General features: G+C 43.6%; 1 long non-coding RNA gene across 3 annotated transcripts in view; it reads left to right on the forward strand.

Annotated features, from left to right (window-relative positions):
- Positions 1–14,593, forward strand: part of LOC130360699 (uncharacterized) — a 65,098-nt gene that overhangs the window by 8,964 nt on the left and 41,541 nt on the right. For all 3 annotated transcript variants that reach the window (XR_008890767.1, XR_008890768.1, XR_008890769.1), the window contains exon 2: positions 12,316–12,449. This is a non-coding gene — a long non-coding RNA (uncharacterized LOC130360699). The remainder of the gene's footprint in view (positions 1–12,315; positions 12,450–14,593) is intronic.

Consider the following 14,593-nt stretch of genomic DNA (forward strand, 5'->3'; position numbering starts at 1 on the left):
GCCCCCGCCTGCAGCCGCACACAGGAGCCGGCACGATAATCGTAAGTATTCCTATGCTGGACATCCCCGTGTCCCGAAAAATCTTTTCGGGACATAAGGATGACCGCAGGTCACTTACCATTCCCCGCCCGCCGCGCGTCCTCCTCCAGTCCTCCTGCGGTCTTCCTCCGGTCCTTCTGCGCTTCTCCACCGCTCTATGGTTGTCAGTGACGTCCCGCGCGTATAACCATAGAGGCGCAGGAGGACCGGAGGAGGACCAGCGCGGCCGGGGCCTGGTGAGTGACCGGCGGCGCGTCATCTACAGTGTTCTGATCACCGCTCCTCCGGTCCCGGGACTGCTGCTATGGTCCATAGGCCACAGCAGTAGATTGTGACCCCAGGCCGGAGGAGCGGTGACCGGAACACTGTGGGGGGCAGTACACAGACATACAGCCTCCACCCTTACACTCTATATGGCTGGAAGTTGTATGTCTGTGGGGGGAGCTGCCTACTATTGTGGGGGGGGGGAGCTGCCGACCTAATGTGGGGGGGGGAGCTGCCGACCTAATGTGGGGGGGGGAGCTGACGACCTAATGTGGGGGGGGGAGCTGCCAACCTAATGTGGGGGGGGGCTGCCAACCTAATGTGGGGGGGGAGCTGCCAACCTAATGTGGGGGAACTGTCGACCTAATGTGGGGGAGCTGCCGACCTAATGTGGGGGAGCTGCCAACCTAATGTGGGGGAGCTGCCGACCTAATGTGGGGGAGCTGCCGACCTAATGTGGGGGAGCTGCCGACCTAATGTGGGGGAACATGCTGCCGACCTAATGTGGGGGAACATGCTGCCGACCTAATGTGGGGGAACATGCTGCCGACCTAATGTGGGGGAACTATAAGGTACTGTACATAGCGGTAGGAGGGGTAGTCTTATACGGTAAGTATATCCCAAACTCTATATTTTAACTGTAAAAGTTGGGGGTCGTCTTATACGCCCAGTCGTCTTATATGCCGGCATATACGGTAAGCGTTTTTGTTCTGATATCTGAGTTTTGGCCTCTTTTCAGGTGTACTCCTTCGCGGCAGGACATGGCATCACTTTGGCTGCCTTATTAGATAGGGGATACGGTTATATGGCAAATGTGGTTTCTGTATTTTAGATGGGTTAGGTACATTGATTTGCATGAGCACCAACCACAAGTGAGAAGGCTAATTTATAAGCCTGTATTTGTGGGTGGGAGCGGGTGTACCCTTAAGAACCCGTGGCTGTTCCATTCCTCCACGTCGTGGGTTCGTCACGACCTACCCAACCCTCCCTTGATAAATTAAATATAATCTTATACATTTAACCAGGGTATGCCCTCTTTTTCTGGTGTACTCTTACGCGGCATGAGTATCAGCATACTCTGCAATTAATACATTTTATAGATTTCATTAAACAATAAGTCTTATTTTAAACTGTGTGGAATAAGTGTCTGATCGGGATGGAAGGGTACGGTGGTCGTCTGCTGAGAGTCCTGTGGATTGGGGATACGTTTCAGTTCGCTGGGGTACCCCTTTAACGAGGAATTATCTTTTAAAAACATTACTTATAGAGTAAAAGACATAGGGAAGACATGGGGTACAGCGATAAGGGCCAGGTTATTCAAATCTATATGTGAGCAGTTAGCTACCCATTTAGACACCTTGGTGCAAACCTGGTGTTTACAAAAGATTTTTAAACAATGTGATTTTTTTCTGGAAATTCTAAAGTCCAGCCAAAGTTCTGACTGTAACAAAGACAACGTAAAAACTCCTATGAGCATGTTGTTAAGACTAGGTTAAAAGTTTAGGCATGGTGGCTGTTTTGAACTAATGGATACTGTTAAAGATCATGGTAAAGTTGCCTAAAGGGGTACTCTGCCGAAAAACATCTTATCCCCTATACAAAGGATAGGGGATAAGATGTCCGAACGCAGGGGTTCCGCTACTGGGAACCCCCGTAATCTCTGACACGGCACCCCAGTCATCCATGCATGGAGAGAACTCCTCTCCATGCTGGATGACTAGTAACTACAGCCGCCATGCCCCCTCTATTTATGTCTATGGGAGGAGGCATGAGGGCTATGTACTAGCCGTCATGCCCCCTCCCATAGACATGAATGGAGGGGGCGTGGCATGATGTCACAAACACGGAATCTCCAAGCTTCCATGTTCCGGACGCCGCTGCTGTTGGCCCTTTGGATAGGGGGATAAGATGTTTTTTTCTGCGGAGTACCCCTTTAAGGGATGCAGTAATTGTAATTGTATCTAAAAACACAGGTGTACAATTAATGTATGGAGTTGGAGTGCCTTGGCTGGTCTTAAAATCTTGAAGTCTATGTTTTGGAGCCCAGGTTTTCCAACAAAGTGTGGTGGGTGCACAGGTTTTCTTATATTGGGATCATGATACCTTTTTCTTGTTAAATTTTATTTATCTTGTCAAATTCCTTTGTGATGAACCTCTAGGAATTGTTTCTCAAGAGAAAAACCTTCTCAGTAAACATTGCATTTTTCTTAGGGTTTAAGCTGTCAGATAACTCAAAGGAATGTTGTGTTTTTATAATGTAAAAGGCAGATTGACACTACTATTGTCTCAGAGTGACTCACAAACTTGCTGCCTTTTTCTTCTGCTTTATAGTATCTCACGATTCATCAGAATTTCCCCTCTTAATCCTTCTTCCACTGTATAGCCGCTTGTCACGATGCCGGCTGGCAGGAGGTGGATCCGCTGTGCCAGAGAGGGATGGCGTGGACCGTGCTAGTGGACCGGTTCTAAGTCACTACTGGTTTTCACCAGAGCCCGCCGCAAAGCGGGATGGTCTTGCTGCGGCGGTAGTGACCAGGTCGTATCCACTAGCAACGGCTCACCTCTCTGACTGCTGAAGATAGGCGTGGTACAAGGGAGTAGACAGAAGCAAGGTCGGACGTAGCAGAAGGTCGGGGCAGGCAGCAAGGATCGTAGTCAGGGGCAACGGCAGGAGGTCTGGAACACGGGCTAGGAACAAACAAGGGAACGCTTTCACTAGGCACAAGTGCAACAAGATCCGGCAAGGGAGTGCAGGGGAAGTGAGGTATAAGTAGGGAGTGCACAGGTGGAAACTAATCAAGGTAATTGGGAAGATTGGGCCAGGCACCATCATTGGTGCACTGGCCCTTTAAATCGCAGAGACCCGGCGCGCGCGCGCCCTAGGGAGCGGGGCCGCGCGCGCCGGGACAGGACCGACGGAGAGCGAGTCAGGTACGGGGACCGGGGTGCGCATCGCGAGCGGGCGCCACCCGCATCGCGAATCGCATCCCGGCTGGAGGCGGTACCGCAGCGCACCCGGTCAGTGGATCTGACCGGGGCGCTGCAGCAACGAGGATGAGGCGAGCGCTCCGGGGAGGAACGGGGACCCGGAGCGCTCGGCGTAACACCGCTTCTCTTTCTGTTTCACATATTGTTTTGTTATGCTCAATTTTTTTTTATTTTTACAATATTTAGAAAAGGTGTACTCAACTACAGTAAGTTCAGTAAGTTTTGTTTACCCCTTCTTTCATACTTGAGTGATCTATGTGCACCATTAATGGTATCAGATCATATCTGGCCCCTATATCTGTATGATAACCAGTAAAATTTGCTTTCTATAACTTAAATCTCAGGATTGTTCATGGTCGACAACAAAGTTTCAAGACATCTTTTTAGGGCTACCAATAGTTCCCCCTATTATTTCATTAACATCTATCTTATATTACATGTTTTATTTATGCCTATAGTGATTATGAACACAGTATATCTAACATAAAAATGATATTTAAATTGTAGCTTTTAGGGTCGTATCACATGCAGCACATCTGGAAAACTGCCACTGCCGTGTTTGATGTAGTTTTGAAGCTAAAGCCAATAAAAAGTATAAGTCCCTCCTTAATATTTCCCTGTTCTTTACCTTGGTGCCTACACCTCAGGCGGGTGTCATCACACAAGCTTAGCAGTGTGCATGATTCGTTACAACATAATCCGACAATGCAAATAACTATCCTATAGACACTATAGCTCATTGACCTGTCACATAACCTAATACAACACAGCAACAAAGAAGAAGTTTCGGCACTGTTCCCAGCCAAAAACTCTGTACAGGACTACACCTGCCGCTTCCCGCATAGAGGTCATCCAGACATAACTTGCAATGTGGTGCTACACTCACACAGAATACAGGCATTGCAATATATAAAGTCCAAGAAAAGAATACCAGTGACACTCACTTAACTGTGTTATGATTTTTAGCAACAATCAGGGTATAAAACAAGGCAATTGGACTGTTTTGTGCTACTGTCCTCTTGGCCTCTGACTTCATTGCTAACCCATCCCTTTAAATACACAAAATTTGTATAAAACACATTAAAGCAGTTCTCTAAGCTAAAACGTTTAACCCCCGCTGTGCCCGGGCTATAAAACTATACATAATAAACTTTCACTTACCTGCCTACGATCCCCTGTTGTTCCGATATCGCCGCCCGTGCTCCGGTACCTGTCAACTTCCTCTTCCTGCGGGTCGGTGACTTCACTCTGCGCTCAGCCTATCAGCGGCCGTGATGTTACATTGCTGCGGCCGCTGATAGGCTGAGCGCAGAGTGAAGTCACCGACCCGCGGAACGGGACGGCGATATCGGTACAACAGGGGATTGTAGGCAGGTAAGTGAAAGTTTATTATGTATAGTTTTACAGCCCAGGCACAGCGGGAGTTAAAAGTTTTAGCTTAGAACTCCTTTAACCCCTCAAAACCGTTTTTAAAAAACTAACATAAATTAGCTTATTTACTTTTGTGTAGTGATAATTCACTTTTGGTTTTTAAAAGTTTTAAGGGGTTTATGTGTTTTATACAAATAAAGTTTTGAGTATATAAGGGGATGAGTTAGCAGTGACATCAGACCAAGCGTGAAACGGTCCTTTGTCTTGTTTTGTGCCTGTATTTCCTGGTTGTTGCTAATAAACTTTATGCAATTAGGTGAATGCCACTCATATTCTTTGCTAGGACTTTATAGTTTAATATACACTGCTGAGAAACAGTTATCATCCTCAAGATAGATGATCAATACAAAATGGGTGGGGTTTTGACCCCTGGCACAATGTCGATCTGCTGTTTGCCAAAGACGCGGTGCCTTCATTTACAGACATGTCTCTGTACACTGTGTATTTGTCATGCTCGGTTACTACAGTTCAGCTCTAATCCAGTTAAGCGCCTTTGGCTCTAAGCTCTGTGTATGTGGGTGCCGCAGGTCCCCAAACAGCTGATCAGTGAGGTGATAACTTATTAACCTATTCTGAGGATATGTAATCAATAAATGTAGAGTTCCCAGTCCTCAAATACCTCAGCCAAAAAAGGTTGTACAATGGATGTTTGGAAAGATGGGGAGGGACTAGTATACACTTGTCCATGCCCCAAAACTCATTTGGCCTACCTACCCTGTCTCAACAAGGTGCTAAGGCAGGACTTTTTATTTAGGAACTTTACTTGGATTACTATCTGACCGCTATTAGATTGAAAATTCTGCCGCTCCTGCCGCCACACTGTTCCAACTACCTCCATCTGTGTACCCTGCCAGGTACTATTCCAGCTGCCTCCATCTGAGTACCCTACCTTATACCCTGCCAGGTACTACTCCAGCTGCCTCCAGCTGCCTCCATCTGTGTACCCTGCCAAGTACTATTTCATATACTACCGCATACCACTGTGTGTGCTTCCATCTGTGTACCCTGCCAGGTACTAATTTGCATACCACCGTGTGTCTCCAGCGCTTCAAAATCACCGGAGCTCTGCAGCTGCCGGCCACAGCAGAAACAGCTTACCATCTACATGCGCCCAGTCTGGAGCACCTTGGCTGTGTACTGTTCCGGCATAGTCGCAATATTATTTACTGTATTCCGGCAATTTTTACATACATCAGTGGAGCCTTTACAGAGTGGTGGACGGCGATTATTCAAGGAGCGGTACATAGTACCATCAGTTATTCAGATACCGCATTATTGAATACAAACTGCTATTGAATTGCGGTCAATCACTATTGCAGTTATATATATTTATTCAGAAGTGTCCTTCCATACACACTGGACATTTTTCTTGTATCTTACAGGTTTCCCTTTTTATAGATTGTCCATTTATTATCAAGTATATATTTTTATGTTATTTTATGTTATATCACACGGGCCTGGTGAGAAATTTTATGTGTAAAAGTTATTTATAATAAAATGTATGCATCCTTCCAAACATCCATTGTACAACCTTTTTTGGCTGAGATATTTGAGGACTGGGAATTTTTGTTGTGAGCTGTCCATCTATTTTGATATTTTTAATCAATAAATGTAGCCTGAAAGACTTGCTTAATGGTAGTCATGCTCGGCTGAAGTAGTCCATGTCTGGTTATGACTTTTAGTATGAAGGAGAAACCTTTCAATAGAAAAAAATTTACGTTTTATACTTTATATTTTTTAATATGGTAAATTACATATTTTATTAAAAACAGAGCTCAAGAAATGTGTGAAAGTAGAGACAGGTACACCTAAAGAAGGATCCACATATTCTTAAATTCTATTATTAGCCTATGTTTACATGTCATAATTTCTGCATGGAAATCCACATGAAAATTCTGCATGAATTTATAGCCAATGCACTTCAATAGGATTCTGCTGTCCCATTCACTCAGCAAAATTTATGCTGCAGAATTCCCACTGCAGCAATTTCATTGAAGTGAATGGGCAATTCATTTCTGCAGAATTTTGATGCAGAATTCTATGCAAAAATTCTGTCTTGTGAACTTAGCCTTGCTCTGGACTTTATAACTGTTCAAAGAGCTGGTGTACTTAGATAATTTCTCCTGCATCTTTGTTTTTTAGAAAAGTTTTTAGTCGATTAGTATAGGAGACCAACTCAGATTTAGGAACACCGGGATGGGTAGATCAATCAGGAAGTGCCCTTTTGTGCCTTATTGTGTGAAGGAAGGTTAAACATTAGCCATTAAATGACTATAGTGTTTTACCAAGTAATGTTGCAACCCAAAATGATTAGTCTTGAAGATGCTGGCGGCTCTCCAAGCATCCACATATGGCAATAATGACCTATTCATATCCTACTGTATATTGTTTTTCAGCAGCAGAGCTTAGAGGGAAATCAAACAGAACATTTCTTTATTGGATTAGTTTGCATAACACATATTAAATGTAAATAAATGTAACATTTTCAGTCAACTAAGTGAATCTTGATGAAGTGTATGATGTCAATTTAGCAATTTGAAAGACCTCTTAATATAAAATAATATCACAGTTGTTGTCTAAACAGCCTCCAGTCCTCTTATGGCACTATTGGTTAAACTGACCCAGCAGGTAGAATGCATAAGAATGAGCTTGTGATGGTTTTCTTTGGGGCATAACTCCAAATGTCACAGAATGCCAGCATACCACAGCCAAAACTAATGTTTCCTTAAGATTAAAATAAATCATAATAATATATGGCCCTTTTGCAAACAAAGCATTTACTTGCAACAGTACTGCAGGAGAGACTTTAAAAAGCAAACAAAGAAAGTGAGTATGGGACCATGCAAGTGTTTTTGTCTTGTGTATTGGACATAAAATTCAGGGAGATTAGAGTCAATTGTAATTATTTACTGTTTGTCCCCTTTTGTGTGTTGTATATTAATCACTGTTTTAAGCTATCTTTGCTATTCCTTTTAGTAAAAATGGGCTCCATGATTGACAGTTGTAACGCTGCTTTTTGGCAACCACCAGTGTACCATGTGCCCAGGGTCTTACCAGCATTGTGCGACATTCTGGGTGCCATGTTCCTTTTGTATTGCCTGGTATGATGTGTGTCTTGCTGTTCTGTCCACTAGGGGCCGTGCGTGTGCACTGGCTTTGTTTTATAGGGCTGGCATGCGCTCCCTAGTGGTTCCCCTTCCAATCATGGTAGGCAATCCCCATTTAAAGAGGCCACACCTGTTGTTCTGGGCCTCAGCAAGATTGTGCATTCTGCTTTAGTTAGTCTGCATTGCTAGGTCTCTGCCTGATCTGTCTGCTGTACCTGGTTCCTAAACCTTGCCTGTTTATTGGACTCTGAATGCACTTTGTAAATAAACACCATTATCAGCATTGCTGTGTCTGGCGCTATTTCTAGTGTCAGGTTTTCCCCATTCTGCCTGCCTGGCTGGCTGTCATTTGTGGCACAGTGAATCCGCCCGTGGGGCGTCACTACAGTGATGTCATGTCCAATTTATATACTGTGCAATGTATGCAGCCCATGTACAGCCATTCAAGGGTTCATTCTCCTGTGCACGTTGCTCATTTGGAAGCCCAGATCTATAGGAGCAATTGGCAATATTGAGATCCATTGACAACATGGAAAGGAGCCTGCTGCTCATTGAGAAAGTACTCGCTATGGCAGATGTGGGGGAGGATAGTGGTATGTGGAGCATGATAGTGAGACAACTAGCTGGGTGACAGTTAGCCGGGGTAGGGGAAAGATAGCAGATAGGTTAATCCTGATCTGGCACACCCCAACCAGTTTGCCAGGTTAGTAGATGAAAGCGATGTTAGTTTAGGGCTAGCAATGCTGCAGCAAGACACTGCCTCTGACAACCAGGGGGATGTGTTCTCCAGTAAGGTGGGGAATAAGAGTTCAGAGCAGGCCTGAAAGATGCTGATAGTGGGGGATGCAAATATGAAGGGATCGTTGTGATGTTGCAAAGACTGGGATCATTATGTTGTCTACCTGGCTCTCTAGTTTGACATATTGCGGGTTTAATTTACATTATTGGGAGGGGCTGGTGACAACCCAGAGGTCATGGTGCACATTTGGACTGATGACATTTTAAGTTAAATTTAAGGTCAGTGGAGGGTCCTTAAAATGGTTTCAGGGACTTAGGCAATAATAAGCATAAGGCTAGGATCTCTAAGGTAGTATTTTCTAAGATACAACCTGTACCATGTGCCACACCGGAGAAGTAGTAAGATATTTGGTAGGTTGACAAGTGGCTCAGAAATTGGTATAAGAAAGAGGAGTTTGGGTTCATGGAAAAAAGGGCCAACTTCTCTGTTGTTTACAGACTCTACAGTAGAGACAGGCAGCTCCTAAATGTAGAGGGTGCAGCTGTGCTTGGTAAAAGATAGCTACAAGATTGTAGGAGTGTTTAAACTAGGTACTGGGGGTGGAGGTAGAGAGCTGAATCCAAGTGCAGATGGAGAACTGGGAGCAAGTCTGTTCAGAAATGGCCATGCAAATAAGAGGAGGAGAGTTTGCTTAGACAAATAATCCTGCCTTAAGCCAATTTTGGCTGAAAATAAGGGTGAAAGACATACCATTGAACCTGATATATAAGGATTCGTTACATAGTTAGTATGGTTGAAAAAAGACATACGTCCATCAAGTCCAACCAGGGAATTGAAGTGAAGGGTGTAAGGGGATAAGGGAAAGGGATGTAGTTTTATAATTCTGCATAAGCATTAATGTTATTTTGTTCCAGGAATGTATCTAATCCTGTTTTAAAGCTGTTAATTTTTCCTGCTGTGAGCACTTCCTGAGGTAGACTGTTCCATAAGTTAACAGTTCTCACGGTAAAGAAGGCGTGTCGCCCCCTTAGACTAAACCTTTTCTTCTCCAGACGGAGGGAGTGCCCCCCTCGTCCTTTGGGGGGGTTTAACCTGGAACAGTTTTTCTCCATATTTTTTGTATGGCCCATTTATATACTTATATACGTTTATCATATCCCCCCTTAAATGTCTCTTCTCAAGACTAAACAATTGTAACTCCTTTAATCGCTCCTCATAGCTAAGATGTTCCATGCCCCATATTAGTTTAGTCGCGTGTCTCAGCACCCTTTCCAACTCCGCAGTGTCCCTTTTATGAACAAGCAACCAAAACTGAACAGCATATTCCAGGTGAGGCCATACCAATGCTTTATAAAGTGGGAGTATTATGTCCCTGTCCCTTGAGTCCATGCCTCTTTTTATACATGACAATATCCTGCCGGCTTTGGAAGCAGCAGCCTGACATTGCATGCTATTCTGTAGTCTGTGATCTACAAGTACACCCAGATCCTTCTCTACCAGTGACTCTGCCAGTTTAATCCCCCCTAAGACATACGATGCATGCAGGTTATTAGTACCCAGATGCATAACTTTACATTTATCCACATTGAACCTCATTTGCCAAGTGGATGCCCAGACACTTAGTCTATCCAAGTCATCTTGTAACTTATGCACATCCTCTATAGACTGTACTGTGCTACAAAGCTTGGTGTCATCTGCAAAGATAGAATGACAGGGTTTGTTCCACAGGACTGGCACATAGCAAATGTCATGCCAAAAGTCACAAAGGGGTCATAAGTGACCCAGGAAACTATAGGTCTATACGCTTAACCACTTAACGACGCAGGACGTATATCTATGTCCTGCGCCTGCTTCCACGATATAACTCGGAGTCATTCGGTGAACCCTCATCATATTGGGTCGGTCCCAGCTGGCAACAATGGACGGGACCCGCGTCTAATAACAGACATCACCGATCGCGGTGATGCCCAGTATTAACCCTTCAGACGCGTCGAGCAAAGTTGACCGCCACATCTGAAATGAAAGTGAAACCTTCCTGGCTGCTCAGTTGGGCTGATCGGGACCACTGTGGTGAAACCGCGCTGTCCCGATCAGCTGTACGGACACGAGGGGGGGTCCCAACCTGCCTCCTTGTTGTCCAGTCGCTGAATGACTGCTCCGTGCTTGAGCGGCGGTAATACTGATCAATGCTATGTGATTGCATAGCAGTGATCAGTGTAGGAAAACAGTGTGTGCAATGTTATAGTTCCCTAAATGTGATTTAACCCCTTCCCTAATAAAAGTCTGAGTCACCCCCCTTTTCCCATAAAAAAACTATGTAAATAAAAATGAATAGAAACATATGTGGTATCGCGACGTGCGTAAATGTCCGAACTATAAAATGTATAGTTAATTAAATCACATGGTCAATGGCGTACACGTAAAATCATGTTGGAATACTGCCCTGCTGCTCAGTCTCAGAAGGTAGGGGATAATGTTCTGCCTCATGAAACAGTGCATGTTGGCATTCATGGTTTCCTCAATGAACTGTAGCTCCTTAGCAGCACTCATGCAGCCCCAGAACATGACACTTCCTACACCATGCTTAACTGTAGGCAAGACACACTTGTCTTTGTACTCCTCACCTGGTTGCCGCCACACACGCTTGACACCATCAGAACCAAATAAGTTTATCTTGGTCTCATTGAACCACAGGACATGGTTCCATTAATGCATGTCCCCAGTTTGCTTGTCTTCAGTAAACTGTGTTCAGGCTTACTTGTGCATTATCATTAAAAGAGGCTTTTTTCTGTGATGACAGCCATGAGCCATGCAGAACAATTTGATGCAGTGTACAGCCTATGGTCTAAGCACTGACAGGCTCACCTCCCACCCTTTTAACCTCTGCAGCAATGGTGGCAGCACTCATAAGTCTTTTTTCCAAAGTCAACCTTTGGATATGATGCTGAGCACGTGCACTCAACTTCTTTTGTCAACAATGGCGAGGCCTGTTCTGAGTGGAACCTGTCCTGTGAAACCATTGTATGGTTTTGCCCACCATGCTGTAACTCAGTCTCAGGGTCTTGCTAATCTTCTAGTCAATCTTTATGAAGAGCAACTTCGCCATGAAGTGCTATGTTGAACTTCCAATGACCAGAGAGTAGAAGAGCCCAGTATAGATGGTGCCAGCATCCCAGACCCAATCACAGTATATTCATAATAGAAGAAAAATGGTGCAGCACTTAAAAATCCCCCCAAAACAGAGACAAATTTATTGGCTGTAGCTCAGCCAATCACTGGCCGTGGTGATGTCCCGCCTCCAACAGTGATTGGCTGAGTGGCACTATGACACACTGAGCCCCCATGCCACTTTGGCCACAAGCACCACAATTTCTGACAGGAAGAGGATCACAGCTGGGGACCAGAGCAGGACACCAGGGGTACCGTCCTCATATACTGACCTAATATCCCATCCTTAAATCCTGTCCTCATCTGGACCTTATATTCGGACCAAATATCCTGAAACAAAGAAATCACAGATCACACATCCTCTGTACTCTTACACCTATGTGCGGAGAGATTGGCAGCGTCTTGAGACCTCGATAAATTCTGCATCTAAGAAAGTAGCTCAAACTTATGGTGCAGTAAAAACAGGATTCTTTAATGAAATTCTCCTTGGAGCAACATATAGATGCAGGACAAAAACGTCGGGTTTTTTCTGTAAACTAATGCTGTTCTCTGATATATGCATGCTTCCTTTTCACATAGGTGTGTGATGAATCCAGAGCTGGGAGAAGAGGAATCTGTGAGTAACAGGAGCAGTCTAATAGGTGATGATGACATCCTGTAGTGCACAGTAAGTCAGCTGACCCAGGACTGACTTCCTATCGACACATAAAACTGTAAGTTTTAGAGGGTCATAGTGATATTCACATGACCAAATAAAAGTAATGATATGCATAGATGCAGCTGTGCTAGAATGAAACAAATGTTGCTGTATGACTAGTGATAATGAGTGTGCATGAAATGGGCAAAAAAAGTACTTCTGTAAAGGGGTACTCCGGTAGAAAACTTTTAATTTTATTTTAAATCAACTGGTGCCAGAAAGTTAAACTGATTTGTTACTTACTTCTATTAAAAAATCTTAATCCTTCCAGTACTTATTAGCTGCTGAATACTACAAAGAAAATTATTTTCTTTTTGGAACACAGTGCTCTCTGCTGACATGACGAGCACAGTGCTCTCTGCTGACATCTCTGTCCATTTTTGCAACTGTCCAGAGCAACATATGTTTGCTATGGGGATTTTTTCCTACTCTGGACAGTTCTTAAAATGGACAGAGATGTCAGCAGAGAGCACTGTGCTCATGTTTCAGCAAAGAGCTATGTGTTTCAAAAAGAAAATAATTTCCTCGGTAGTATTCAGCAGCTAATAAGTACTGGAAGGATTAAGATTTTTTTTAATATATGTCATTTACAAATGTGTTTAACTTTCTGGCACCAGTTGATTTTAAAAAAAAAGTTTTCCACCGGAGTACCCCTTTAAAGGAAAACTACGTTTTTACTTAAGTCTTAGCAAGGGACTTTGGAAACAAAAGCAGTCAGAATTGTTTTAGATTTTATTCATTTATTCATTCGTTTACTGAAGACTGATTTTGTCTGTATAGGTCTGTATGATCCTAAACTATTATCCAGAGTTCAAAAGCAAAAAGAATAGGTAAAACATTTATGTAACCCAACACATAACTAATATTTCTAATCCAGATTTTTATGTAAACCTATCGTGGATATACTCCAAGACTGAATCCATAAACCCAATATTAGCTTAAGTTATAATCTATTACATAAATGTCAACCAGGATCATAACCGCAGAGGAAAAAACAGAGATTCTAACAAAGCTCTCATCTTACATCCTATTTTTTACTTAACTGTGCAAACAGCATATATTTCCTCCTCTTATTCTACTGTCTGGTTAATCCTTAAAGGAGATCTAACAAGTGGCAATGACTCTTTAATGCATTACCTCCTAGCTTTACTAGGGTTCTCTCTTCTTCAGATGCATGGTGTTTTTAAAGCATGTTCCTGCACAACAACACAACTTATCCACAAAAAAACGAGATATATATATATATATATATATATATATATATATATATTAGCATAAATATTATATGATGTTCATATTATCCACATGGCTTTGGCAGTAGTGGTAATCACTTGTGTCAGGCGCCTGAATATAGTGATTCCTCTAGGATAATACAACAGGATAAATAATTAATAGTATCAATACACCTACACCTTCAGAGGATACACAATAAAAATGGGACCTATACCAAATGACACGGCAGTATAATATATTCTCTTTAGTGTCAATGCATAATGCATTAAGTTGTCACTTGGTATAAGTAGTGGCATACATGACCAAATATTTACAAGAACATGTAGGTTGGGCACACTCCTGCACGCCTGCACCGCATTGGCCATGGGCATCGGTCACAACCCCTGAACAACATGGAAGCTAGTTAAATAAAATCAGTTTCTATTGAGTGGTCACTAGCCTTTGCTCATTTATGGTGCCATTACCTGCTTTCTGTCACCTGTATACACATGTTATATAATCTCTATGCATGTAACCTCTATGCCTGCCACTGTGTTGTATTGCTGTTTACCTGCATTTCTAACTAACTACTGTGTATCTGTGGGCAACTCTAGGTGATACTGCCATCAGGGATATACCTTAAGGATCCCCACACTAGTCACATGGCATCCATTCCATGTGCAGGGCCAGCACAATGGGCCCTGCGGCACCTTCAAACGGGTGGCAAATTGCCGCCCGGAAAAGATTTTTAACCCCTTCCCAACCCATGATGTACCGGTAACACCATGGTTCGAGTGAGGGGAATATGTCATGGACCAACATCATTATGAGCAGATGCCCACTGCTATCAGATCACAATGTATTCATGGGCTGCATATGGGTTGCTAGGGAAGAACAGGGACTTACCCATCCTTGGATCGGAGATTGCTTAAGGCTGCCTAAGGCAGC

This window comes from Hyla sarda, chromosome 3, assembly GCF_029499605.1.
Source record: "Hyla sarda isolate aHylSar1 chromosome 3, aHylSar1.hap1, whole genome shotgun sequence".
Lineage (NCBI taxonomy): Eukaryota > Metazoa > Chordata > Amphibia > Anura > Hylidae > Hyla > Hyla sarda.